Source organism: Eptatretus burgeri, chromosome 1 (assembly GCF_056783735.1).
Source record: "Eptatretus burgeri isolate ZD-2024b chromosome 1, Ebu_testis_v1, whole genome shotgun sequence".
NCBI lineage: Eukaryota > Metazoa > Chordata > Myxini > Myxiniformes > Myxinidae > Eptatretus > Eptatretus burgeri.
In genome coordinates this window covers 12,237,455-12,264,662 of record NC_140961.1, presented here as the reverse complement: position 1 = coordinate 12,264,662, position 27,208 = coordinate 12,237,455, and the positions used below count along the sequence as shown (strand labels likewise).

Here is a 27,208-nt window from a genome sequence, read left to right as displayed (position 1 = left end):
CCCCCGCGTGGGATAGGGTTGCTCGCCAAATTCGACCTACCTAAGTACCCACACGGAGGGTAGACCGGGCGATCGCACCTCGCCGCAGGTCGACTTCGGACACGGGCCACTTAAGCGACCCGTTCCGTACTATCGGGATAACCGAGCGGTGTTATTCGTCGGCCTCGACGGTTCGATTAATTATCGGGCGTTTTAGCCCACGACCAACCCTTTACGTGAAGAAAGATGGAGATTCAATGAAAGAAAAGACGAAGCGAAGCGGGAAAACAGTTCAACAATAAGCACATTTATTTCACGATGAACGGAAAGCACACATATACAATTCCACCAAAAGCACATGTAAAAGAAGAAGACAATGCAATATTACACAAGAAGCAAATGCAACAATGCAGATCTATCCGACTACCGGGCACACGGCAACACTTATACAATTTTACTTCACAGACGGCGCCGACAACACATATTCCCAAAGCAAAAGAAAAGAGAACCACCCTCCAGGATGAGGGGGGTAGGCGGGCCTGGGGCCGAGACCGTGTCGGGCCTACCCGTCTGATGATGAGACGCGGAGCGGCGGTGGTGCCTCAACTCCGCGGGCCTCGCGGACAGTGTCTGGTAGGGGGTGGGAAAAGGGGCCCCCTTTGTCGCACTATCTCAGCGCGGGGGGAAACAGGAGGGGGTTGCTGATGCTCGGGGGAAGGAGGATTTCACCCTGTCTCGGGTCCCGCGGCGAGCGTCTCCTCCTCCACCTCGGTCGCGTTGCTGGCCTCTCTCTGTGCAGCTCCCGGCACCGACGCGAGCACCCCCTCGTCCGCCTTCGCCGCCGTCACCTCTCCACAGCTCCGTCCTCTTCACTCTGACTAGTACCACTTCTTTCCCGCTCCACCGACGACTCTCTTGAATTCCGCACACTCAACTCTCAACTTCCAACTGAACTGAACTTGACTGACGAACGCAGCCGTTTTTATAAGCCCCGTGGCTTCGCTCTTTCACCCTTGACCCTCTGCCTCCGACCCTTCACCTCTCTTGCTGGCTCCCCATTGGCCCGAGGAAAAGTGGGCGTGAATGCTTTTTGATCCATGAATTTGCATATAGCGACCGCCCTCCAACGCCCTGGAGGCGGGGCCAAATCGCCCCTCGCTCACCGATTGGACGGAACAAAAGTGGGCGTGAGTCGTTTTTGATCCGTTATCTGCGGAAAGTCTGTGATGTTTTTGAACACGCTGCTCGGTGCGCGCCCCGCACGAGTCCAGCATCGGCGCCCACGAGTGGCGCGAGATGGTGTGGATGAGATGGTGGCGAGTTGTGACGGTAAAGGTCATGGCGGTTGTGGTGGAGCGGCGTTGTGGTTGTTGTTGTGAAGCGGCGTTGTGGTTGGTGGTTGTTTTTGTGAAGCGGGGTTGTGGTTGGTGGTTGTTGTTGTGATGGCTGTTGAGACGTGGTTGGTGGTGGTAATAATGGCGGCTGGTCCAAAATAAAGATAGTAAAAGAAAAACGGCTATCCTGAAGAGTCGCAGCCCGCATGAATGACATTTATTCCCTCTAGACAACGGGTTTGGGCCTAACTACACATATACTTACCGAGATATCTCACCTAAGGGACCTGAATGGTGGTTTGTGAATTTCGTCAACCACAACACTACCCCCTCCCCTTTTTACAGACTCGTCCCGAGTCGTCAAATTTTCATGTGCCATCTTGTGTAGTTTTCCCCTAGTACATTTTACCTACGGATCCCTGAGTGCGACATTCATGGTATTCGTGTCCCCAAAATAAATAACCTGAGGGCTGAGTAACTACCTAAACAAACTCACTCACACGGACGACTTAAATAAAATTGCCGGCGCTAGGACAGACATGCCGGGGGCGCACTCATATTTACAGTACATCTTAACCTTAACTTACAAATTTTACACTAAACCATGGCCCAGGATCAATGAGCTCTGCAAAAAGAAAGCAGTTAGCAGGGAGCCAGGCTGCTCACATGCAGTCTCTGGCTCAAATAATGCAGGTGACAGGGAACGTGGCCGGCTGCTCACACGCAGTCCAAGGCCTTCCTTTTTGAACTGAACGCAGTGAACCACAACGGTGCATGGGCTGCACAAATGCAGTCTCCGTGCCAGCTCAAGTGGCACACGCAATGAACACAACGAATGGATGGATGAATGGTTTGAATGGATGAACGCAAACACGGTGCACGGGCCGCCACTGCAGGCCCGTGTTGTAGCTGCCAACAGGGCAGTTCTCGCAGCTTGCAAACTGTTGCCTTGATCCTGGCGCACATGGAAATGAACAGGGGGGGGGGGGCAAAGCAAAGATTGAATGGGGCTGGTGAACAGGGGCAGTGGGCATGGCATGGCAAAGGCAGCAGGCAAACACAGCCCGCAGAAGAAGGCCGCTGCAGGCAAACACAGCCGGCAGATGAACTGGCCGGCACAGGCCTTGAAGAAAAACAGCCAGCAGATGAAGTGGCCGGCACAGGCCTTGAAGCAAAACACGGCCAGCCGATGGCACAGGCCTTGCAGCAAAACAACAGCTGCAGACGATCCGGCCGGTACAGGCCTTGCAGCACAGCAGCTGCAGCCGATCCAGCCGGCACAGGCCTTGCAGCAAAACAACAGCTGCCGATGAAGTGGGCCGGCACCGGCCTTGAAGAAAAACAGCCAGCCGGCAGATGAAGTGGGCCGGCACGGCCTTACAGCAACACAGCCAGCAGATGAAGCTGGCCAGCCTTTGCCGTTCAGTGGAGGTTGGTGGAGGGAGTGCGGTGGTGCTGGCCACTCGGAAGGCGGGCTCGGACCTACCCTACGGTCTCCCTCCCAACCTATCGCCTTTGCCTGTCATTGTCTATACCCACTCCCTTAATTTGTCAAACCCAATTTAGCCCCAACTTATTTTTTTGTTGTTTTTATTTTTACTTCCCCACTATAAATCGTCCCCTAACCCCCTTTATCGTCTTTGTTCGGCTAACCTATCCTGTCACCTAGCCTACTCCCAACCCCTATGTTCCCTTCCCGGAGGGGAATAAGGGAGAGCTAACGTCCTGTGTCGAGGCCCAATTCAAGCCTCAGGATGGCCTCCCCAGAGTTCAGCGATCTATAACCAAAGTGGGTCCAGCGGCCCACAACGAGAGCGAGAGGATGGATGGTGCGGAGGGGTACACTTCCTATCTACCCTAACCATTAACTGTTAAACTACCCCGGGGCTTTCAACAAGCGCCTCTCGCTTAAACTATTGGTTCTAACAACCCAGATTCCCGTTGCCTGTGTTGGTGTCCTCACAATTTCGGGCCTCGCCCCCCAATTTTCTCTCCGTGCCCTCACACGGTCTCATGGCTGGGACACGTGGCTCCCTTTGGCAGGCACGACCCTCTGCCGATTCTCCCGCTATGGCACCCCCGGGCACTACACTGCCTCCGAGCCTACCAGCTCCCTAACACCGGGGAGTGCCCCCCATGGCACCTCCCCTGAAACGCACACGTGGCAGGCTGGCTTCCCAGGCCCCTTTCCGAGGGTCACCCGTGCCCACAACACTGCCCACGCGGCTCATGGCGCCCCGGGCCCCCGCACCAAGCAGGCGCACCCGTGCCCACTACGATATCCCGGCCCCCCCATGGGCCCTTGGCCTACCACGGCCGACTAGCCTGGTGCCCGGGGTACCCACTCAGCGATACTCACCTTTCGCAGCCACGCTCCCAAGCCCGTCAACAGGGCTCCTGCACCCCTCCAAATGGGTTACAAATGGGTTACAAGCCTACATTCCCACCAACAGCAAAACGACCTCCATTTTTGTTAATTTGACTAACCCAGCTAACTCACTCTACACTGACCTCGGGGGTCCCTTGGGCGGGAGTCACTCCTCCCCCCAATCACTCATCGTACCATGCATTCCCCATTCGCTCCACTCACACAGACCCGCTGGCCTCACTCACTCACCAAGCACATGCTTCCACTTCACTCACCAACTCTTCAACACACTCACCGCTGAACTCTGCCATCCTTCTATCTGCATCCCCTAACTAACTCGTGCTCCCACGTCGTCCCTTAAACTACAGCACGTTCCTTTTAACACTACGTAGCTAAGCTACGTCCCCACTACACATTCACAAGTCTGTCATGGTCTCCAAATAATCCCATTCATCAATTTCCCAACCTAAATCTGGCTACAATCCCTCTAACTAATCCATTCCACGGACTCCATTAGGACTTACCCCTGCCCCATGGAGTCGGTCGAGCTAAGCTAACCCTTCCCCCTAACTAGTTTCCATCCTGTGCCCAGGTCAAGGGGGTCTTCCACCCCTTGCCCAGGAATCCTGTGCACCCGAAAGTGAGGCTTGCTTTTTTTTTTTTTTTTTTTTTTTTTTTTACATGCGCATCACCAGCACGGCAACTCACAGCTCGCGCACTTTGCAGCTGCCCGTGACGTCATGCAGCTGCACGTGTACCTCGTCCCTCCTTGGACGGTACCATCCGGCAGGGATACCCCTCCTGCCGGATTCCAACCCCACGTGCAGCCATGGCGTCACCGTGCGCATAAAAAAAACACAAGCCCCACGTCTCGAGGGGTTCCCCACGCGAACACATGTGCTTTGCCCGTTGGAGCTTAACACACCCGATCGCGTGGAGAACCCGTCCGGTCCAAATCCGTAATCCTGCCTAAACTTTGTCCGTCCGCGGGATCGGCAAATCCACCGCTGGCGTTTCCGGACCGGGACTTCACTCTCGCAAGCGAGCACGTGGGGGTCTCGTGCGTTGCACAGCACGGACCTCGTGCTCACTGCTGGGTGAACCCGGCACGGTCCCCGAAACAACTACAGCTGCTAACCGGCTTTCTTTCTTCTGTCGCCGTCGTCGTCGCCATTCAACACACGCACTTCCGCGTGTTACGACGCTCACACTCCACACCGTTACATTCACACCGGGAGACGCGGCTGCGTGCTCCCGCATGCCAACCGACATCTCCCTCACATACCGCTCTCTCACACACACGGTCTCCCTTGCACTCGGCCGTTCACGCACGCATGCTACCTCCCTCGCACACGTGGCTCCACGCACTCGCGGCCTTTCACTCACTCGTGCCATACTACTCACATAAACCACACCACTCACACACGCGGGGGCACTCACCCGCGGTGCCTCATCCACACTGGCCGTTTCATCCACACACACGGCCTCATCCACACACGGCGTGCTGGGAAGCACGTACTCCGGCACCATCGCCACCACACCACTCACACACGTGGTCGCTTCCACACACGGGGACGCACTCACACCTTGCACCACACACACAGGGACAACTACACTGGGGATTCGTGTCCCCACAAGGGTCTCCGGGGCCTCTATACCCCCCAAGCTCTCCGAGCACCCGTTCGCAGCACTCCTCCCCTCGACCTCGCAAAGCACGACCGAACCCACCTGGTCGTGACTCGCCTCAAGGGGGCATACTCCCTCCCCTCGTTCCTGGAGGAGGCCATCCAACTGCTCGCACCGGGCCTCCACCCAGTCCACCAGCTCACCCCCATTGTCCTCCACTACCTCCGTGTGTGTGTGTGCGTCACTTACCCCGTCTTCATCGTGTAGTCTTCCCTCTATTTTTTCTGTCTCCCGTGTCTCTATACATTTATAAGTTTCTGTTGTCCCCTCCGGTCTATTAGTCTCCGCTTCTTTCTGGCGTCTTTCCCTTATCTTTATGTAGGTCAACCTTGCTTTCTCCTTAAATCGCTCCCGTCCTTCCCTGTTTTTCACTCCTTGCTCTTTCACGATCTCCGCGTACCTCATCCTTGCTTTCCGTCTTAATTGTTCTCTTCTCTCCCTCGCAATTCCTTTCACCTCGTCTCTTGTCTCCCGTGTCTCTATACATTTTCTCTCCTTGTTCCTTATTTCTGTCTCTTCCTGGTTCCTTTTTCCTTCCCATCTGAGTCGTTCTTTCTCTCTGAGCCCCATTAGCTGTTCGTTCTCCCTCCGGAGCTCCTCAATCTCCGTTGACTCCAGTCTCGCTCTCCGTTTTAGTTGTTCAATTTCACACTCATATAGTTGTTGTTTTCTCTCCCACTGTTCCTCCTGCTCTTTGTTTTCCAATCTCATTGTTTCTTTCAATTGGCTCATTTCCTTCCTGTGTTTCATTCGCTGTTCTCTCACTACTCTTCCTCGTTTCCTCTCCTGTCCTTCCTTCTCCAGTTTCATGGTTTTCTTCATTTGGTTAATCTCCTTTTTGTGTTTCATTTGCTGCTGTCTAATTACTCTTCCTCGTTTCCTCTCCTGTCTTTCCTTATCCAGTTTCATGGTTTTCTTCATTTGGTTCATCTCCATTTTGTGTTTCATTCGCTGTTCTTTGTCTATCTCCTCGTACTCCAGCCTCAGCTTTTCTTTCAATTGGTCAACCTCAGATTCATGTTCTTTTTGTTTTCTATTCCATTGTTCCTCTCGTTCTTCCCTCTCCAATCTCCTTGTGTCCTTCAATCTCCTGATTTCTCCTTCCTGCTTCATTCCTTGCTCCTTCAACTTCTCCTCGTATTCCAACCTATTTTTTTCCTTTTGTCGTTCAGTTTCAAATTCATACTCTTTCAGTTTTTTATTCCACTGTCTCTCTTGTTCCTCGTTCTGCAATCTCATCGTTTCCTTCAATTGACGGATTTCTTTCTCTTGTCTCATTCCTTGTTCTTTGTATTTCCTATTCCACTGTCTCCCTTGTTCCTCATTCTGCAATCTCGTTATTTCTTTCAGTTGGCTGACTTCCTTCTCCTGTCTGATTTGTTCTTCCTTCATTACTCTTTTTTGCATCTCATTCTGCAATCTCGTGGTTTCCTTCAGTTGGCTGATTTCCTTCTCCTGTCTCATTCCTTGTTCTTTCAGTACTCTTTCTTGTTCCTCATTCTTTAATCTGGCCTTCGCTTCCAGCTGTTCGATCTGTACAGTGTGGTTTCTTAAAGTTTCATTTTCCGTTCTCTTCCTTTCCTCTTTTAACACTCTCAGTTCGTTTTGTAGTTCCCTCTCTTTGTTCTGGTGTTTCTGTAACTCAGAAACTTTCTTTTCCAATTCCTTTCTCATCTCTGCACACTCCGACTTTGCTTTGGCTTCTAATTGTTCAATCTGCTCAGTGTGGTTCCTTAACGTTTCATTCTCTGTTCTCTTCCTTTCCTCTTTTAACATCCTCAGTTTGTCTTGTAATCCTCTTTCTTTGTTTTCGTGTTTCAGTATCTCAGAAGTTTTTGTTTCCAATTCCTTTCCCAATTTGCGTGCTTCTTCACTCATTTCATCTCTTCTTTCCACCGCTTCCCTCCTCAATTCGTCCCTTTTTTTGCTGTATTCATTTAGTTTTTTCTGCCATTCCTTTCCCATTCTAATCTCCCCTTCTGGGATTTCTCTTTTAAACTGGCTTGCCCTTACCTCTCGCTTCAGTAGTTCCAATTCCCCATCTTGTTCGCGTTTTTCCTTTTCGAGCTTTGTTTTCCTTTCTCCTTCCTCCCTCAATTCTCCCTGCAGTTCTTCGAACTGTTCTGACTTTTCCAGCAATTCCTCCGCCCTTTCCTCGAGCTGTCTCTCTCCTCTTTTTATCTTCCATTCTAGGCTTTCTCTTTCCTGATTGCCTGTTCTTATCTCTTCCTTCAATTGTTCCAACTCCCCATCGTGTTCACATTTTTTCTCCTCCAACTGTATTTCCCTCACTCTCTCCTCCAGTTCTTTGAACCGCCTTGCTTGCTCCAATAATTTTTCCATTAATTGTTTTACTTCCAAGTCGTGCTCCTTTTGTTTCTTTTCGAGCTCGGTTTTCCATTCTTCCTCCCATTGTTTCCTTTCCTGGGAGATACCAATCTGCTGTTCCTCTATTCTTTTGTTCAGTTTGCTCTTCGCATATTCCAACTGACGGGTATAAAACACTACCAAATTCTTTTTCCCACGTAATTTGTCGACTCTATTGGCCAAGTCATGTTTTTGCCACCGAATCGTTCCAGTAAATCGTCCAATCGCTGTGTCCCCCCGTACACGTAATTTTTCTGAAGCGCGTCTGCGTGCCGTTGTGACTCGTCCACTCCACGTTGCACCTCCTCGATATATTCTTCATAACGCTTCACCTTTTCCAAGACATCCCCCAATTGTGCCTGACGCCTGCCAATGCTCGCATAGTCATCCTGCCACGCCTGCCATGGCACATGCCGTGACCACGTGCCTTGAACCGGTGACTGGGAGCTCACGCCTCGTGCTGTGCCATTAATATCAGCCCGCTCCGTGCTGCACTGAGGTGCGATCGCGCTGCCATTGTGCGACTCCGTTTGCCGGCAAAGTTCGTGTTCAAGCCGCTCCCACTGACCACAGTTAGTGGTGGGGTTATAATTATAAAAAGAACCGACCTGGGCCATGGATCCTACATGACGACACATACCTAATACCCCCGGCTCCCGCTCGCCTTGAGACGCCATCTTATTTCTCGTGAAGGGTTAATTTAGCTCGCTCGTAATTTGGAGGGAATCGGGGGTCGCTCCTCTCACCCCTGGACCGATTCCCGTGAATTTAATTGGAGACAGGAGAGCCCGTTTTCCCGTTCTCCGATACCAGTGCCGCGAGGAGGGCGATGGGTTTATATCGCACGACCTGACACCAGTGTTGCGGATTCGCGCCCGCCGGCGTGCGGACGGCCACGTAACTCGAATCGCGGCACGTCGCCCACCGGACGGACAATCCAGTCGTGACCCTCTCGGACTAACGCCGGGAACCAGTCATGGGTGGACCTTTCGGTCTCACCACGATCGTGCCAATCGGCCCCCGCGTGGGATAGGGTTGCTCGTCAAATTCGACCTACCTAAGTACCCACACGGAGGGTAGACCGGGCGATCGCACCTCGCCGCAGGTCGACTTCGGACACGGGCCACTTAAGCGACCCGTTCCGTACTATCGGGATAACCGAGCGGTGTTATTCGTCGGCCTCGACGGTTCGATTAATTATCGGGCGTTTTAGCCCACGACCAACCCTTTACGTGAAGCAAGATGGAGATTCAATGAAAGAAAAGACGAAGCGAAGTGGGAAAACAGTTCAACAATAAGCACATTTATTTCGCGATGAACGGAAAGCACACATATACAATTCCACCAAAAGCACATGTAAAAGAAGAAGACAATGCAATATTACACAAGAAGCAAATGCAACAATGCAGATCTATCCGACTACCGGGCACACGGCAACACTTATACAATTTTACTTCACAGACGGCGCCGACAACACATATTCCCAAAGCAAAAGAAAAGAGAACCACCCTCCAGGATGAGGGGGGTAGGCGGGCCTGGGGCCGAGACCGTGTCGGGCCTACCCGTCTGATGATGAGACGCGGAGCGGCGGTGGTGCCTCAACTCCGCGGGCCTCGCGGACAGTGTCTGGTAGGGGGTGGGAAAAGGGGCCCCCTTTGTCGCACTATCTCAGCGCGGGGGGAAACAGGAGGGGGTTGCTGATGCTCGGGGGAAGGAGGATTTCACCCTGTCTCGGGTCCCGCGGCGAGCGTCTCCTCCTCCACCTCGGTCGCGTTGCTGGCCTCTCTCTGTGCTGCTCCCGGCACCGACGCGAGCACCCCCTCGTCCGCCTTCGCCGCCGTCACCTCTCCACAGCTCCGTCCTCTTCACTCTGACTAGTACCACTTCTTTCCCGCTCCACCGACGACTCTCTTGAATTCCGCACACTCAACTCTCAACTTCCAACTGAACTGAACTTGACTGACGAACGCAGCCGTTTTTATAAGCCCCGTGGCTTCGCTCTTTCACCCTTGACCCTCTGCCTCCGACCCTTCACCTCTCTTGCTGGCTCCCCATTGGCCCGAGGAAAAGTGGGCGTGAATGCTTTTTGATCCATGAATTTGCATATAGCGACAGCCCTCCAACGCCCTGGAGGCGGGGCCAAATCGCCCCTCGCTCACCGATTGGACGGAACAAAAGTGGGCGTGAGTCGTTTTTGATCCGTTTTCTGCGGAAAGTCTGTGATGTTTTTGAACACGCTGCTCGGTGCGCGCCCCGCACGAGTCCAGCATCGGCGCCCACGAGTGGCGCGAGATGGTGTGGATGAGATGGTGGCGAGTTGTGACGGTAAAGGTCGTGGCGGTTGTGGTGGAGCGGCGTTGTGGTTGGTGGTTGTTGTTGTGAAGCGGCGTTGTGGTTGGTGGTTGTTATTGTGAAGCGGCGTTGTGGTTGGTGGTTGTTGTTGTGATGGCTGTTGAGACGTGGTTGGTGGTGGTAATAATGGCGGCTGGTCCAAAATAAAGATAGTAAAAGAAAAACGGCTATCCTGAAGAGTCGCAGCCCGCATGAATGACATTTATTCCCTCTAGACAATGGGTTTGGGCCTAACTACACATATACTTACCGAGATATCTCACCTAAGGGACCCGAATGGTGGTTTGTGAATTTCGTCAACCACAACAATATATATATATATATATATATATATATATATATATATATATATATATAATAAACATATTCATGACAAACATACATATATATATATATATATATATATATATATATATATATATGATATACATGATAAACATATACAGTCATGCGCCACTTAACGACGGGGTTACGTTCTGAGAAACGCGTCGTGAACCGACATCGTTGTTGAGCGAACATCTTTTTTTTTTTTTCGTTTTCGAACATCGTACTTACACAAAACTACACACCTAGGCTATATGGTATAGCCCATTGCTCCTCGGATACAAACCTGTACAGCATGTAACTGAACTGAATACTGTCGGCAATTGTAACACATCCAAGAGAGACGGGAGACACGTTAGTTTTACCTTTGTGCTGTTCATGACGGCCATCGGTGTTGTTAGCAGCAGCTTACAATCTCCTCTCGCATCGATTAAAGAAAGGTGAATAATTATCGTTTGGATTTTATAAATACGTAATCATTGCATTGATGTTATAATTTACAAATGAAGAAACGATCACCTGTCAATTGTGATATACATTTTCGGAACACTGCGATTGTTTTAACAACATAAAAAGCTTCAGCAAAAATAAATCTGTTTTAATTTCGACTAAGAACAACGATTTATTCGCGGAATTCTTCAATTCAAAGGTAATTTACTTGCTCGAAGGTAAACGTGAAAACATTGGTTCAGTTTGAAAGCCGATTTCCTTGAATCCCGATTTAGCACGACCCTGCTTTTTTCCCGATGACATTTTATGGAGTTTATCGCATTATAACAGGGCCACACTGTCGTTTATTATCATTATGAGGTATTATGTACTGTACAGTGTACATAATTGTATGTGCTATTTTTATACGAGGCTACATCACTCGGCGATAGGAATTTTTCAGTTACATTAAAAAAAAAATTTCAGAGCTGGCAGATCAGTGTTATATGCGATCCCTCGTTGCCGGGAACGTCGTAAAGCGGCGCATGACTGTACATGATAAACATATATATATATATATATATATATATATATATATATATATATATATATATATATATATATATATATATAATATACATGATAAACAAAAACATCTTCTTCTTTCGGTGAGCTCCCGTTAGGGGTCACCACAGCGGATCAACCGTCTCCATTTCGCTCTATCCTCCACATCTTCCATTGACACTCCAACCACCCGCATGTCCGCCCTCACCGTATCAATGAACCTCTTCTTTGGCCTTCCTCTTCTCCTCCTGCCTGGCGGCTCCATCTTCAACATCCTTCTCCCGATATACTCCACTTCCCTCCTGTGCACATGTCCAAACCATCTCAATCTCGCCTCTCTCACTTTGTCTCCAAACAGTCCAACCTGCGCTGTCCCTCTAATATACTCATTTCTTATCCTATCCATCCTCGTCACTCCCGAGAATCGCAGCATCTTTAACTCTGCCACCTCCAGCTCCGCTTCCTGTCTTTTTGTTAGTGCCACCGCCTCCAAACCATACGCCATAGCTGGTCTCACTACCGTCTTATGTACTTTCCCCTTCACTCTTGCAGCTACCTTTCTGTCACAAATCACTCCTGCAACTTCTCCACCCACTCCATCCTGCCTGCACTCTCTTTTTCACTTCTCTCCCACACTCTCCGTTACTTTGGACAGTTGATCCCAAGTATTTAAACCCATCCACCTTCCCCACCTCAACTCCTTGCAACCGCACCATACCACCACCCTCCCGCTAATTTACACACATGTACTCCGTCTTACTCCGACTGACTATCATTCCCCTTCTCTCCAATGCGTACCTCCACCTCTCGAGGCTCACCTCAGCCTGCTCCCTACTCTCCCTACAGATCATGATGTCATCCGTGAACATCATAGTCCATGGAGACTCCAGTCTGATCTCGTCCGTCAACCTGTCCATCACCATTGCAAACAGGAAAGGGCTCAGAGTCGATCCTTGGTGCAATCCCACTTTTACGTTAAACCGGTCCGTCATTCCAACCGCACACCTCACCGCTGTCACACTGTCCTCATAAATATCCTGCACGATCCTCACATACTTCTCCACCACTCCCGACTTCCTCATGCAATGCCACAACTCCTCTCTTGGCACCCTATCTTAAGCTTTCTCTACATCCACAAACACACAATGCAACTCCTTCTGGCCTTCCCTATACTTCTCCATCAACATTCTCAAAGCAAACATTGCATCATTGGTGCTCTTTCCTGGCATAAACCCATATTGCTGCTCACAGATCGTCACCTCTCCTCTCAACCTAGCTTCCACGACTCTTTCCCACAACTTGATGGTGTGGCTTAACAACTTTATCCCTCTGTAATTTCCACAGCTCTGCACATCACCCTTATTCTTGAAAATCGGAACCAGTACACTTAATCTCCACTCCTCCAGCATCTTCTCAATTTCCAAGACTTTATTAAACAATCTGGTTAATAACCCCACTGCCATCTCTCCAAAACACTTCCATGCCTCCACTGGTATACCATCTGGGCCAACCACCTTTCCACTTTTCATATTCTTCATAGCAGTCCTCACTTCATCCTTACTGATCCACCCCACTTCCAGATTCACTATCTCTACCTCTTCCAACCTTCTCTCTCTCATTTTCTTCATTCATCAGCTCCTCAAAGTACTCCATCCACCTTCTCAACACACTCTCCTCGCTCGTCAGCACATTCCCATTTGCGTCCTTATATCACTCGAACCTGCAACACATCATTCCCAGCTCGGTCCCTCTGTCTTGCCAATCGGTATAAATCCTTTTCCCCTTCTTTTGTATCCAACTTCTCATACAGCTCGTCATATGCCTTTTCCTTGGCCTTTGCCACCTCTCTTTTTGCCTTTCGCCACCACTCCTTGTACTCCTGCCTACTTTCTTCATCTCTCTGACTATCCCACTTCCTTTTCACCAACCCCTTCTTCCTTATACTTTCCTGTACTTCCTCGTTCCACCACCAAGTCTCCTTATCTTCCTTCCTCTGTCCAGATATCACACCAAGTACCTTCCTAGCTATCTCCCTCACCACTTCTGCTGTAGTTGCCCAATCATCCCACCCATCTTTACCACCATCCAACGCCTGTCTCACCTCCTCCCAAAATTTCACGCAACAGTCTTCCTCCTTCAGCTTCCACCATCTGGTCCTTGGTTCAGCCCTCACTCTCTTCCTCAACCTCACCTCTAAAGTCAACCAACAGACCACCAATCGATGCTGTCGAGCTACACTCTCCCCTGCCACCACCTTACAGTCACTAATCTCTTTCAGGTTGCATCTCCTGCTTAAGATGTAATCCACCTGTGTGCACTTTCCTCCACTCTTGTATGTCACCCTGTGTTCCTCCTTCTTCTTGAAATACGTATTTACCACTGCCATTTCCATTCTTTTTACAAACTCTACCACCATTTGCCCTTCCACATTTCTCTTGTTGAGACCGTACCGACCCATCACCTCCTCATCCTCTTTATTCCCTTCCCCAACATGCCCAATTGAAATCTGCTTCAATCACCACTCTTTCATCCTTTCATTCATATACATATAAACATATATATATATATATATATATATATATATATATATATATATATATATATATATATATATGTGTGTGTGTGTGTGTGTGTGTAAATATTGTTGAGGCCAGGGGTCGAGGTGGGAAGACCACGAAGGGGGGAAGCTCTCTCGGGTTCCCACCAGACTGCCCGGAATCGCAGGCCATCGCACACAGATAACTCCATGATGTGGCGGGTCGGTAACTGACCGTGAACGCCAACAACTCAACCACATGACTTAGGGACCTCCGTCAAATATCGGTTACCTAAAAATAATGATCACGTGACATAATTACCGGGGGGCACGCCCATGGTACGCCTTCTCCGAACCGGATCACCTTACCGGATCAGATGCAGCCGAGCGACACTGCCAAGGAACGTACTGGCTAAAAGAACGGATCTTTGGGAATAAAGTCCCGGCAAGGCAAGGATACGGATCATGCTGCATCAAAGAAAGAAAACACAAAAATGAGTTGGGAACATTTCTACATAAGCATTTATTACAGTCAGGTGAGGAAAAATATGTGACACAGTAAAGGTAAGTATATTGTTGTATGTAAAGCAGGGATAAAAAAAAAATGTGTGGTGCGTCAACGAAACAAGCAACCTACTAAAGCAGATACAGAGCAGACCGATACCCATATATCTTCTGCAATCTTAACTTATAGCTCGGACTAGCACCATTGAACGCACGCACGCACGCACGCACGCACACACAACCCGATAAAGAGGAGTTAATTAGAAGAAAGGAGAGGAGATGAGGCTAACGTTCTCGTAATACCTTGCACGGTTCACTAACCACGCTACCAAGTATGTTTGGGGGGAACGCTCCGCTGAACGATCCCTCCTTGAAAGTTGGCGCATCGTCTCCTGCTTGGCTATGGCGCCGGCACAGCGTCTGCGCCAATTCAGAGAATGGGCGAGACCGTCAGGTGTGAGGGAGGGACTTTAGGTGGAGCCAGCTGAGTTGGCGGAGAATGTTGAGTCAAGCAGGTGGAGTCAGGTGGATGGGTGGAGCCAGCAAAGAAAGGCAGGTGGAGAAGGTGGGTGGGTGGAGCCAGCGGCGAGGGAGTGGAGATTCCAGAGAAGGCGGAGATCGAGCGCGAGTGGGCGGTGTGGCAGACGAGACTTGCGGAGCAGCAGGCATATGCAGAGATCGATCCAAGGCCAGGCAAAGATAATGAAGACGACTACGATGACTCCGACTATTGCAGACGGCTTCACGATCCATCCCTTATAGGCCCTGCGGTGCAGGGCGGGACGCCACCATGAAGCGATGCATCATCATCCGAATAGGGTGCTCACATTTGGCCCCGGCCACTGCACGGCCCAGCCACCACGGCTGGAAGCGGCCTCATTTTACATCCGGCTAGACTTTGCCGAGCTGTTGGAATTGTCTCGCTCCGAACCTCGCGATATGAATCGCCTTGCACCGAACTCCCGGGCCGTGCTCCGGCGACTGGCTGAGGACCGCGTCAGCCCCGCATGCACGCTCGGGCACCCCCGGCGCACTGCGGTTGGCGCTGATCAATGCACTTGCTTCGTCTGGACGCCATGCGGCCTGAGCGATCCTGGCCTTACAGCATGCATCTGCTTAGTGGTGGCTGCATCGAGGCGGAGGTGCGGGAGGATGTGTGCCGTCCGCGGGAGACATTGGTGGTTACGGTGGCATGCGAAAATTGACGGTAAGATGCCGTTGTGAACCAACACACAGACCCGAACAAAGAGGTGCACTATTGGTGCCATTGTAATCAGCACACAGACCCGAATTAAGAGGTGCGCCATTCGTGCCCCGTAGTAACTTGCGTCACAGTCTTTCGCAACATTCCAGCAATATATATGATTGGTTTTGGTTGACTGCGCCCAATGTGTGATTTTTTACAGGTTGTGCTTTACACGTTGTCGAGTCTGAGTTGTCGCGCGATGAGTGGTGAGCAGAGAACCAATCTGAAGTTTCTTGCCAAGGTTGGCAAAACACCTTTCGAATCCTTCGCAAAGCTGCAGCAAGTCTACGGGGAAGAAACGATGTCACGTACACGTGCATTTGAATGGCATAAGAGGTTCAAAGTGGGACAGGAGGAAGTTGAAGATGATTGTCCGAGGACCAGAAACAGCAAAGAGTCACTGTCAGTCAAGACATTATTGAGCGCCTTGAGGACGATCCAGACCTGCTCGGGAGAGTCATTACTGTCGATGAATCGTGGATATTCGAATACGATCCCAAGACCAAACGGTAGAGTCGTCAGGGGAAAAGTCCGGCATCACCAAGACCAAAGAAAGCAAGGATGTCAAAGTCGATGGTCAAGGTGATGCTCATCGTGTTTTTTGACATCAAGGGCATCGTCCACTTCGAGTTTCTACCACAGGTCAAAGAGTGAATTAATACGTGTACAAGGAGATCCTCTGGCGCCTCATGAGATCAGTCTGGGACAAGAGGAGGGATCTGTGGGAGAACATCACCTGGGTGCTCCACCATGACAACTCCCCTGCTCACAGTGCCCTGAGCATCCGACAGTTTCTGGTGGAGAGGAACGTGCCAACTCTGGAGCAACCCCCCGTATTCGACAGACTTGGCCCCTTGTGATTTTTTCCTATTCCCCAAGCTCAAGGGGGTGATCAAGGGGACACAATTTCCTGATGTGGAGGCCATCAAAAGGGCCGTGACCATGGGGATCCGGAGGATTCCAGAAGAAGCCTTCCGGGGGTGCATTGAAGCGTGGAAGAAGACGATGGACAAGTGTGTGAGACTGGAGGGAAACTATTTTGAAGAGGACAAGCTGTGATTTCAATATATTTTTTGGAATAAAATTTCTGTGAAATCAGCCCCGTTACTTTTTAGACGGACCTCGTACATATAGGTATACATACATATTATACACATATATGTATTGACACATAATATATACAGTGCATATACAAAAATATATACATATATATATATATATATATATATATATATATATATATATATATATATATATATATATATATATATACTATCCCTGTGTCGTAAGAGGCGACCAGGGTTGCATCAGGAAGGGCATCCGGCGTAAAAATTAAGCCAAATCACTACGCGGATCATACGGATGATCGGCTGTGGCGACCCCTAACGGGAGCAGCTGAAAGAAGATATATATATATATATATATATATATATATATATATATATATATATATATATATATATATATATATATATATATATATATATATATATATATATATATATATATATATATATATATATATATATATATATATATATATATATATATATATATATGAGCCTGTTGTTGGCGCAGCGGTAAGGGCAGCGGCTTGGGATCCGAAAGGTCCTGAGTTCAAGCCCCGTTGGGCCACTGAATTAATACACCAGGGGGTTGACTCAGCCTGTCATCCTTCCGAGGTCGGCGAAATGAGTACTAGTGTACTGGGCCGGTGTATACCCCGGTTAAAATAGGTGTACCATTTCCCTGTGTCATAAGAAGCGACCAGGGTTGCGTCAGGAAGGGCATCCGGCGTAAAACATGTGCCAAATCACAATGCGGATCATACGGATGATCCGCTGTGGCGACCCCGAAAGGGAGCAGCCGAAAGAATAAGAAGATATATATATATATATATATATATATATATATATATATATATATATATATATATATATATATACACATATACATATACATATACATATACATAGATATATTGCAAATATATACATAGATATATTACAAATATATACATAGATATATTACAAAAATATATACATATATGTGTATATATATACACGCATAAATATACATATATATACACACATATATACAGGGTGTCCCAAAAAAATGTACTCACATTTTGCCTCCTCATCACTCATTGAATTTTTCATTTATTTTCAGATCAAATTGACCATAATAATGGCAGAAGTACGACTCAGTTTTGAAGAAAGAAAATTTATCATAAAGTGCTACTGGAAGTGCAAAGATAATTTAGAAGACATTTTTACAAAGATCCACCAACGCGACGCACCATTGCTCGCATCCGAGATAAGTTTGAAACAGATGAAACTGTGCATGACGTCCATAAGGAGCATTTAGGAAGACGACGGTCATCAAACACCCCCGCAAAGGAAAATCAATTGCTGGAAACCCTCCACCGATCCCCACGGAAATCTGTACGACAAATGGCTCGTGAGACAGGAATCCCAAAATCAAGCGCCCATCGCATTTTGAAGCGAATTAATTTGAAAAGTTACATTCCAAAATTAATCCACGCTCTAAATGAAGACGATCCTGACCGGAGAGCTGAATTTTGTGAGTGGTACCTGGGCAAATGCGAAGAAGATGCAGCATTTCCATCCAATATTGTTTGGAGCGATGAGGCCAGCTTCAAGTTAAATGGCTCAATTAACCGACACAATTGCACCTACTGGGCTCCTGAAAATCCGCATGTTAATGTGGAACACCATTTAAACTTACCAGGGGTTACAGTGTGGTGTGGGATATCAGCATTGGGCATCCTAGGGCCATTCTTTTTTGACCAAACTGTCACTGGGGATGTTTACTTAAACTTGCTGCAGGAATCCATCGGTCCATGTGTCGAAGAGATATTTGGTGACGAAGAGGTTTACTTTCAGCAAGATGGAGCACCTCCCCACTACCACCGTGATGTAAGGGCCGATCTCGAAGCAACTTTTCCGAACAGATGGATTGGGTGAAGAGGTAGTGTTGAATTACCTGCGCGTTCCCCAGACCTCACTCCAATGGACTTCTTTTTATGGGGATATCTCAAAGATAAGGTTTACGGCTCAAAACCAGCAACAGTCGATGAGCTGAAAGAGGGAATTGAAAGACAATGTCTTGCAGTTCCAAATGAAATGATTCGTAACGCTGTTGAATCCATTGGTCCGCGTTATCGGCTGTGTTTGGAACGTGATGGTCGTCAGTTTGAACATTTGTAAACATGCATTTATCCATTTATACATTTAACCATTAATGTTGTTTCTAAGTCAATAAACAACACATTTGTTATCATTTAAAGAGCGAGTACATTTTTTGGGACACCCTGTATATATATCCAAATTCGTTTTGTTGTCCGCATAATGATTTGGCATAGGTTTTTACGCCGGATGCCCTTCCTGACGCAACCCTGGTCGCCTCTTACGACACACAGGGATATGGTACACCTATTCTAACCGGGGCATACACCCGGGGTTGAGAGGAGAGGTGACGATCTGTGAGCAGCAATCTGGGTTTATGCCAAGAAAGAGCACCACTGATGCGATGTTTGCTTTGAGAATGTTGATGGAGAAGTATAGGGAAGGCCAGAAGGAGTTGCATTGTGTGTTTGTGGATTTAGAGAAAGCTTATGATAGGGTGCCAAGAGAGGAGTTGTGGCATTGTATGAGGAAGTCGGGAGTGGTGGAGAAGTATGTGAGGATCGTGCGGGATATGTATGAGGGCAGTGTGACAGCGGTGAGGTGTGCGGTAGGAATGACGGACCGGTTTAAGGTAAAAGTGGGATTGCACCAAGGATCGACTCTGAGCCCTTTCCTGTTTGCAATGGTGATGGACAGGTTGACGGACGAGATCAGACTGGAGTCTCCATGGACTATGATGTTCGCGGATGACATCATGATCTGTCGGGAGAGTAGGGAGCAAGCTGAGGCGAGCCTCGAGAGGTGGAGGTACGCACTGGAGAGAAGGGGAATGATAGTCAGTCGGAGTAAGACGGAGTACATGTGCGTAAATGAGAGGAAGGGTGGTAGTATGCTGCGTTTCAAGGAGTTGAGGTGGGGAAGGTGGATGGGTTTAAATACTTGGGATCAACTGTCCAAAGTAACGGAGAGTGTGGGAGAGAAGTAAAAAAGAGAGTGCAGGCAGGATGGAGTGGTTGGAGAAGAGTTGCAGGAGTGATTTGTGACAGAAGGGTAGCTGCAAGAGTGAAGGGAAAAGTATACAAGATGGTAGTGAGACCAGCAATTTGTATGGTTTGGAGGTGGTGGCACTTACAAAAAGACAGGAAGCGGAGCTGGAGGTGGCAGAGTTAAAGATGCTGCGATTCTCGTTGGGAGTGACGAGGATGGATAGGATAAGAAATGAGTGTATTAGAGGGACAGCGCAGGTAGGACGGGTTGGAGACAAAGTGAGAGAGGCGAGGATTGAGATGGTTTGGACATGTGCACAGGAGGGAAGCGGAGTATATCGGGAGAAGGATGTTGAAGATGGAGCCGCCAGGCAGGAGGAGAAGAGGAAGGCCAAAGAAGAGGTTCATGGATACGATGAGGGCGGACATGCGGGTGGTTGGAGTGTCAATGGAAGATGTGGAGGATAGAGCGAAATGGAGACGGTTGATCCGCTGTGGTGACCCCTAACGGGAGCTCGCCGAAAGAAGAAGAAGAAGAGATACACACACACACACACACACACACACACACACACACACACACACACACACACACACACACACACACACACACACACACGACAAGGCATCCATGTGGCACACAAGTCTTTGCAGACTGAGATTAAGCCCTGAGATTTGTGCATGTGATATCAGCTTGATGTCATCAGGCCAGTGTGCTTCTTTGGTTAAATAGATTGAGACACACACACAAATACACACACATGCACACACATCAACTTTTGCTGAACTGCTCACGCACGTGTGGCGTGGTCTCAGATAACTGAGCTATGATTGGTCAAATTCAAAGCCGTGCACTGGAAATACAATCCCATAATTTTTCAAATGCTGCTTGCTGTTCTATGAACTCGCACATTGGCAAGAACAGTTAAAGTCCCCAAACTAGTGATTTAACAAGCATCTTAATCACAAAAATGGTGACAATAAACACATCACTGCAATAATAAATAATTTAACAAGCATGGAGTATTTCATGAAGGCACAAATCATAAATGGATCCCTTGTAAGGCAAACACAGAATATGTATATTTGCCACAATCCCAGTATCCAATCTTGCAATCCACAAAAGATGGTTATTGGCAGTGTGGTTTGCAAACAGATACATAAACATGAAGCTGGGCCAGAAGAAAATAACCCGATGGAATGGGCGAAAGGGATGGGTGGGAGGGGGGAAAGGGAGAATAACAAGCACAGTATTTGCCTATTCTGGCAAGCTCGTATGGAGGCATAACAGTGAGCTGGTTTGGAGATGCAATAGTTAGCACAGATAAACAGCAGACTTGTGTAGGAATCCAGCCAGATAATGCTCCGTGGCAAACTATCTTCTGTTCTCCATATCCATCTATCTCTCTCTTTCCTCTCACTCCCTCTTTATCACTATTTCAAAGCTGTCTTTTCTCAGTCTGAGCAGTTAAGAAGCCTTTTTGATTGGAATTTGTTTTTTTATGATATCAATCAAGAAGCACTCTTCTTGATAGCTCACCAAACCGACCCTGACTGCCAATAACTGCAAATACCAAGTGCACAAAACTGTGATTGTGTCTTTTACAAAGAAGACATTTGGTATCTATTTTTGTGCACTCTTGTGGTAAAACTTGTGATTCCATATACTCACCTCCAAGTGGATCAGATTGTAGAAAATTGTATCCACGAGACCATAGCATTTGTCATGCTCAAAACATGGAAGAAGTTGTCTCATGTTTTGGGTGAATTGTCCCACCCATGGCTCTCATTCAACACATTCCCTGGAGAAATACATAAACTGTTACGAAAATGACAGGTTTATGGGTATTATGGCATTCCCAACAAGGTGGGAGACATGTAAAAGGAGAACAGCCACTCGGAGGAGATTTTCCCTCTGCCAGGCTGATTAGTTTATGTTTTGTATCCCACTGATAGGCCAGATTTGGATTTGGACCTGAACTAAAATTTAAAGGCCCGGTCACACCTTGACGTTTTAGCCAACGTGTGCCGATTTTTGAAATTTTTTTCTAAAACGCTGGCACACGTTGAATACGTTATGGGTAAGTTTTGATAACATTGAGAGCACGCTGAAAAACACTGCCATACGTCGTTGTACGCTGGCTTTAAACGTTGTACTTTTCGGTTGTCCTCAAATTTTTTCACGCTTGAAATTTCACGACGTATGCCGGCGTATGACTCACACGTTCCGCTACGCTAGCCACAAGTTGTATGCACGGTCTGCGATCGTTGACAGACGTCAACACATGCTACTTGTAAGTTAATCATAAGTTGAGACACGCCGAGGTAATGTTTAGAGTACCCGAAACTTATTTCTAATCTATGATTAACATGTTGTTGGCACGTTACGCGATCGTTGCCACACATCGACAGACGTTACTTTTAAGTTACTCATAGGCTGAAAGACGTCGGTATAATGGATCGTTCTTGCGTCAGCGTCCACGGCCACGGCCAGGACACTTATTTGCAGCATTCTTCAAACTTTTCTTCGGCATGACGAGGATGTTCACACTTCGATGTCTAGCTTGGCTATGATTCCAATTGTCCATCGGCAGCGTCTAGTTAAAATAGTCGAGTTTAAGCGTTTTAACACATTCAGAAGAAACGCTTCAAATTTCCAAACCCCAGCGTTAAAAAACAAAGGCGAGTGACAGCAATTTAAATCGTTCATTGTAAACAATGAAAATAGCTGAGTGGTACCGTTTAAAAGTCGTTGAGTGTAAAAAAATCCAATTGTTGAGCACAAGCGTCTACTTTCAATAGTGGAGATGCAGCCATTTAAATCGTTGAGTGGCAGCCTATGAATAGCAAACCCCACGTCACCGGCAAAGATAAACTGCCGCACGATAGGCTATCGTTGGGCATAGTTTGTGAACGCCGGCTTCAGGATAATTATTCGTTGGTATATCGTATCTATAAGTAATCAAAGCGCTCTATGCACATTATTAGTTCATTGTGCACTTGTCCAACCCATTATGAATAGACCTAAATCGTAAAAATAAGCTATAGCTCATTGTTGAAAAAAGCCCCATAAAAAATTAGCCGCGAAGAACTTCGAACAATGGTGAAAAGATGTCTCCTACCCGTGGACACGCGGACGCAAGGACGATCCATCATAACCCACATCCTCCGCCTCACACTCACCTACTACTGCCAACATGAACAAACTACTACTAATACTAATACTAATACTGATACTGATACTGATACTGTTACTGCTGACATGGACATCGACTCAAAAAGGACTCGAAAACACTGTTGGGTTCCCCTTTTATGAGCAGCATTTTTATATACCAATTCCCAAAACCGCTGGGAACACGTGTTTATATGGCAGTTGTAAGCTAGAAACACGTTCATTTTTTTTTTTTTGTCGACCGGAAGACGTCATTGGAATACGTCTACATACGTCGATGTGTGTTGAGACTACGTACAGAATTGGTTCAAAGCACGTCAAACATAAGTTAGAAATAAGTTTCGCGTAAAAAAAGACATTACCGCGACGTGTTTCGACTTATGAGTAGCTTATAAGTAGCCTTTGTGGACGTGTGTAAGCGTCTACATATCGTGTGTAAAACTTATCCCCATCGCATGCGGAACGTGTGTCATACGCCGAGTACGTCGTAAAATTTTGAACATGTTTAAAATTTTTAGACGTACTCTACTTACTACGACGTATGATAGCGTACTTTAGCGTTGTACTCACGTATACCAAACTTACTCATACCGTATTTGACGTGCCCCAACGTTTTAGACACATTTTTCTTAGGTCGGCATACGCTGGCAAGATCGCCAAGGTGTGACCGCGATGTTGTCACTTCCATTTCTACGGCAGTTATGATTCGAATCGTTGTGCGTCAGCCTTTTAATAGGCTACGTCACGACATCGTCGGCGATGCGTGCAACGCGCTATGCCTAAGTTAGACTATCGTTGGGCATCGGTTGTGTAGGCCGACAACAGGTTCAGCATTCGTTGGTATAAGTTATCTATAACACAACGAAACATTCCGTGTCCATTACCAATGCGTTATACATAAGACCAAGTCGCTATGAATACGTCCGAATCTTTAAAAAAAAAACCATCAAAAGTTCAACGTAAGCCAGCGTTTTACATACATTTTAATACGTTGCCATCGCTGGCTAAAACGTCAAGGTGTGACCGGGTCTTAAGCGACTTGTTCTTGTCACCGAACCAACTCATCCACCAAGTTTTATCCGAATATGTCCATAGCTTTTTCAGATATCATGCTTTGTATATACAGTCGTTTTCACCCCATCACTCAATAATGAAGAATCACTGTAAAAATTCTCGGATCTGGATTCAGATCTTTTCCAAAATCTATCAATTCTTCCTTGTTACATACCCAATCTGGCCACTAAGTTTCATCCAAATCCGTCCAAAACTTTTTGAGATATCTTGTTCACAAACAATCACAGTCGGCTGAAAACATACCCTCGATCCACCTTTAGTGGTGAGGGTGATGATCCAGTTACAGCAGCTTTCTTTCAAACAAGCAAGCTACTACTGGTTTCCAAGTCACATTCTGATTTAATCCAACAGTTTTATGTCTTTTTTACAGTTCTTCAGTTTTATTATTTATTCTTTTCCTTTTAAATGCTCGGCCAGCTTGCTGTTGGATTTCCTTCAGGCCTAAAGGGCAAGAAACTTAGTTTCTATTCCATTCGACTTGACAATGTACACGCTCAAAACTGTCGATACAAGCAAGTCTATATCACCTCCGAAAATTACTGAACTTTGAAATATAATCAGGGATGTTTGGCCAGAATGACTCTGCACATTTTTCTTTCTTGATTTTTTTTTATTTTTTTTTTACTTCTTAAACGAAGTTTCTAGATGTTTGACAGGTGGCTTTGTCTTCAAGAATGTAACCTTTGCGTTTCTTAAATTTCCTCTCACCAACTTTTTATTAAACTTTTCTTTGACCAGAAACATCTTGATCACCGACGAAAAATGGGTTTTGACAGGTGACTGGATTAATCCACTCCTTTGTATCATTAAGAATAAATAATTTACCGGTTCATTTCCCCCATTTCCTTTCCTTTAAGACATGCTAACAAACAAAAGGGAGCAGCTTTTAATAAAAAAAAATAATATTCAATGACAATTTAAAACAATTCTCATTTTGTATATTCAATATAACAGCAAAGAATGGTAACTTAAGGTCTAACTATATCGTACAAATGCAAGGCCTTCAACTGCAGCTTGATGGAGTAGTGCTCTCCCCTCAAGCCTGTGGGTTGGACAGGGCTACAGTGCATCCCTCCCCACCTTTCAGTACCCTACTTGGTTGGTAAATTTTTGTTCCTTGGCATGTCCTGGATGATAAAAAACAGATGTTAACATGAAATATATTGGGTTGGAATTGTATTACATTAGACACCTTATTGAGAGGTACCCATAATCGCATAAAGCCATTTTCGTACTCTGAAATTTTGGTGGTATGGTTGCTTAGCAAAGCTCCTGTCTCAGTTTGATTATACTGTTCGTTGAATGTTGTATTGTTACGATTCTGGAAACCATTCGCATTCACACATACAGTTGACCCAAAGTTTAGTTATTTCGTAAAGTATATGTGGATAGTTAGAATCCCTCCCCATGTCTAATGGGAATTTCATGTGTGCGCTGTGAGTTTCTTTCTAGTTAGTTTTCTACATCAATCCCCTCCACTTCTTCAGCTCCATTACGCACGTGTTAAAGGCCACAAACGTAGATGGAGTTTCCATCGCTTCAAGGCCGACTCTGCCCCAGCAAGATGGAATGTTCCTCCCGTCCAATCAGGGGTGAGACCGCCTCAGCTCTAACTTCGCCCCATCAAAGAAGAATGTCTCCCCTCTCGACACTGGGGAAGACAAAAGAGCCTCTCTCGGGAGAGGAGCACCAAGACGTTGACACACCCCTCCTCCTCCAATCGCGGCTGGCCACCACGCCAACCGAAAACGTCCCGTCCAATCCGGAGGCGAGTTACCCGAGAGCGGACCCCTCCACCCCGCACGGGGGAGGGATAAGAAGGATCGTGAGCTGTATCAGGGGTTCCTTGGTCGCTTGGTTCCTTGGAGGTCGTTCCTTACTTCTGGTCTGCTGGGCTCTCCTGGTCGTCGGTCATCGTTCGTGGCTGGCCGGGTCGTTCGTGGGATCCTGGCTGCGCTCGTTGGATTCTGGTTCGTGGGTTCGAGTCCCACCGTGGTGGGTTGTGTTGGAGCGCTCGAGCTGGGGATCTCCGTTCCCTTCCACCGACTCCGAGCTCCACAAATGCGAGTCGGTAAAACCGCACGAGGCGGCCAGGTACCCAACCAAACTCTAACCCCCAGCTTGCCTATCCTCCGCGCCTGGAGGGTCCGAATAAAGGCCAGCCAGCTCCATTTCTTTTTGGGTGTGTGCGTCTGTGTCTGTGGCCAGTCTTGTAAGTAAAACTGATAAGTGATTGCATTTGTACATTTGCCTGCATTTATATTCGTGGTTAAGTCTGCTCTGTGTTTCCCTCCCTATTGCCTATTGTAAATAGATAACTGTTAAATGTTCCAGTTCGTTGTCTGTGTTTTCTTTCATTGACCCAGTATGGTTCGGGCATGAGAATTAGGGAGGCTGATTGTGCCGTAAATTGGTATTTGGACTGGCGCGGCTTTTGTAATTCCTGCTCGGTTACGCCACATCCGAGTCTGTAACAGCGACTCGGTTCGGATAAAGCCGGCCGAGGGTGCAGCTTCCCCAGTTAGCTCGACCACGCGGCTAATTAGGTAAATTGGAATCAGACAAAAAGACCCCAACCGCGCGGTCGAAATATTGGCGTCCACGGTCCATTAAGCGACCCGTCGACTTCGTAGTTATCCGGAGTGACGACCTTCAATTCTGGGTTAGGTGGGAGACGGCCCAACTGCTCCATCTAGCGGTCATCCTCGCCACCAAACCCGGCATCAGAACAGTACATCATTTAAAAGGTCATTCAGTTACCTGCTCAATGGTTTATCATGTGTGCATTTCTGACAAATATTCTTCTGAACAGTTCTGCAATCACAATGACAAATAATAATCAAAGCAAACCCTTCATCGAATTACTCAAATGAACAGGACTTATTCTGATTACATATATGTAACCTTAAGTACTATTTAATCGACAGTATCTATTAATGGGATCACTTGGTAAACTTTTGAGACCAAACTTGAGAGCTTATGATGATTTTTCAGTGTGCACAGCGAAGGTATTAAGATTACATCATCGCATTATATCCACATCATGGCTCCTCGCAGATGAACGATTCATCATTCACCGACTCAACTCTAACCTATGGAGATTCAGAGGTCACCAACTGCACTCTAACCGATGGAGAT

At 47.4% G+C, this 27,208-nt stretch overlaps 1 long non-coding RNA gene across 2 annotated transcripts in view; it reads right to left on the bottom strand.

Moving 5' to 3' along the window:
• Nucleotides 1–25,193, bottom strand: part of LOC147033875 (uncharacterized) — a 54,382-nt gene extending 29,189 nt beyond the window's left edge. The window contains exons 1-4 of one of the 2 annotated variants that reach the window (XR_015055785.1): nt 25,061–25,193; nt 21,497–21,626; nt 14,309–14,407; nt 11,612–11,705 (exon numbers count right to left, since the gene is read on the bottom strand). This is a non-coding gene — a long non-coding RNA (uncharacterized LOC147033875). The remainder of the gene's footprint in view (nt 1–11,611; nt 11,706–14,308; nt 14,408–21,496; nt 21,627–25,060) is intronic. The other variant, XR_015055780.1, reaches the window with a different exon arrangement.
• Between the last annotated feature and the right edge of the window lie 2,015 nt (nt 25,194–27,208).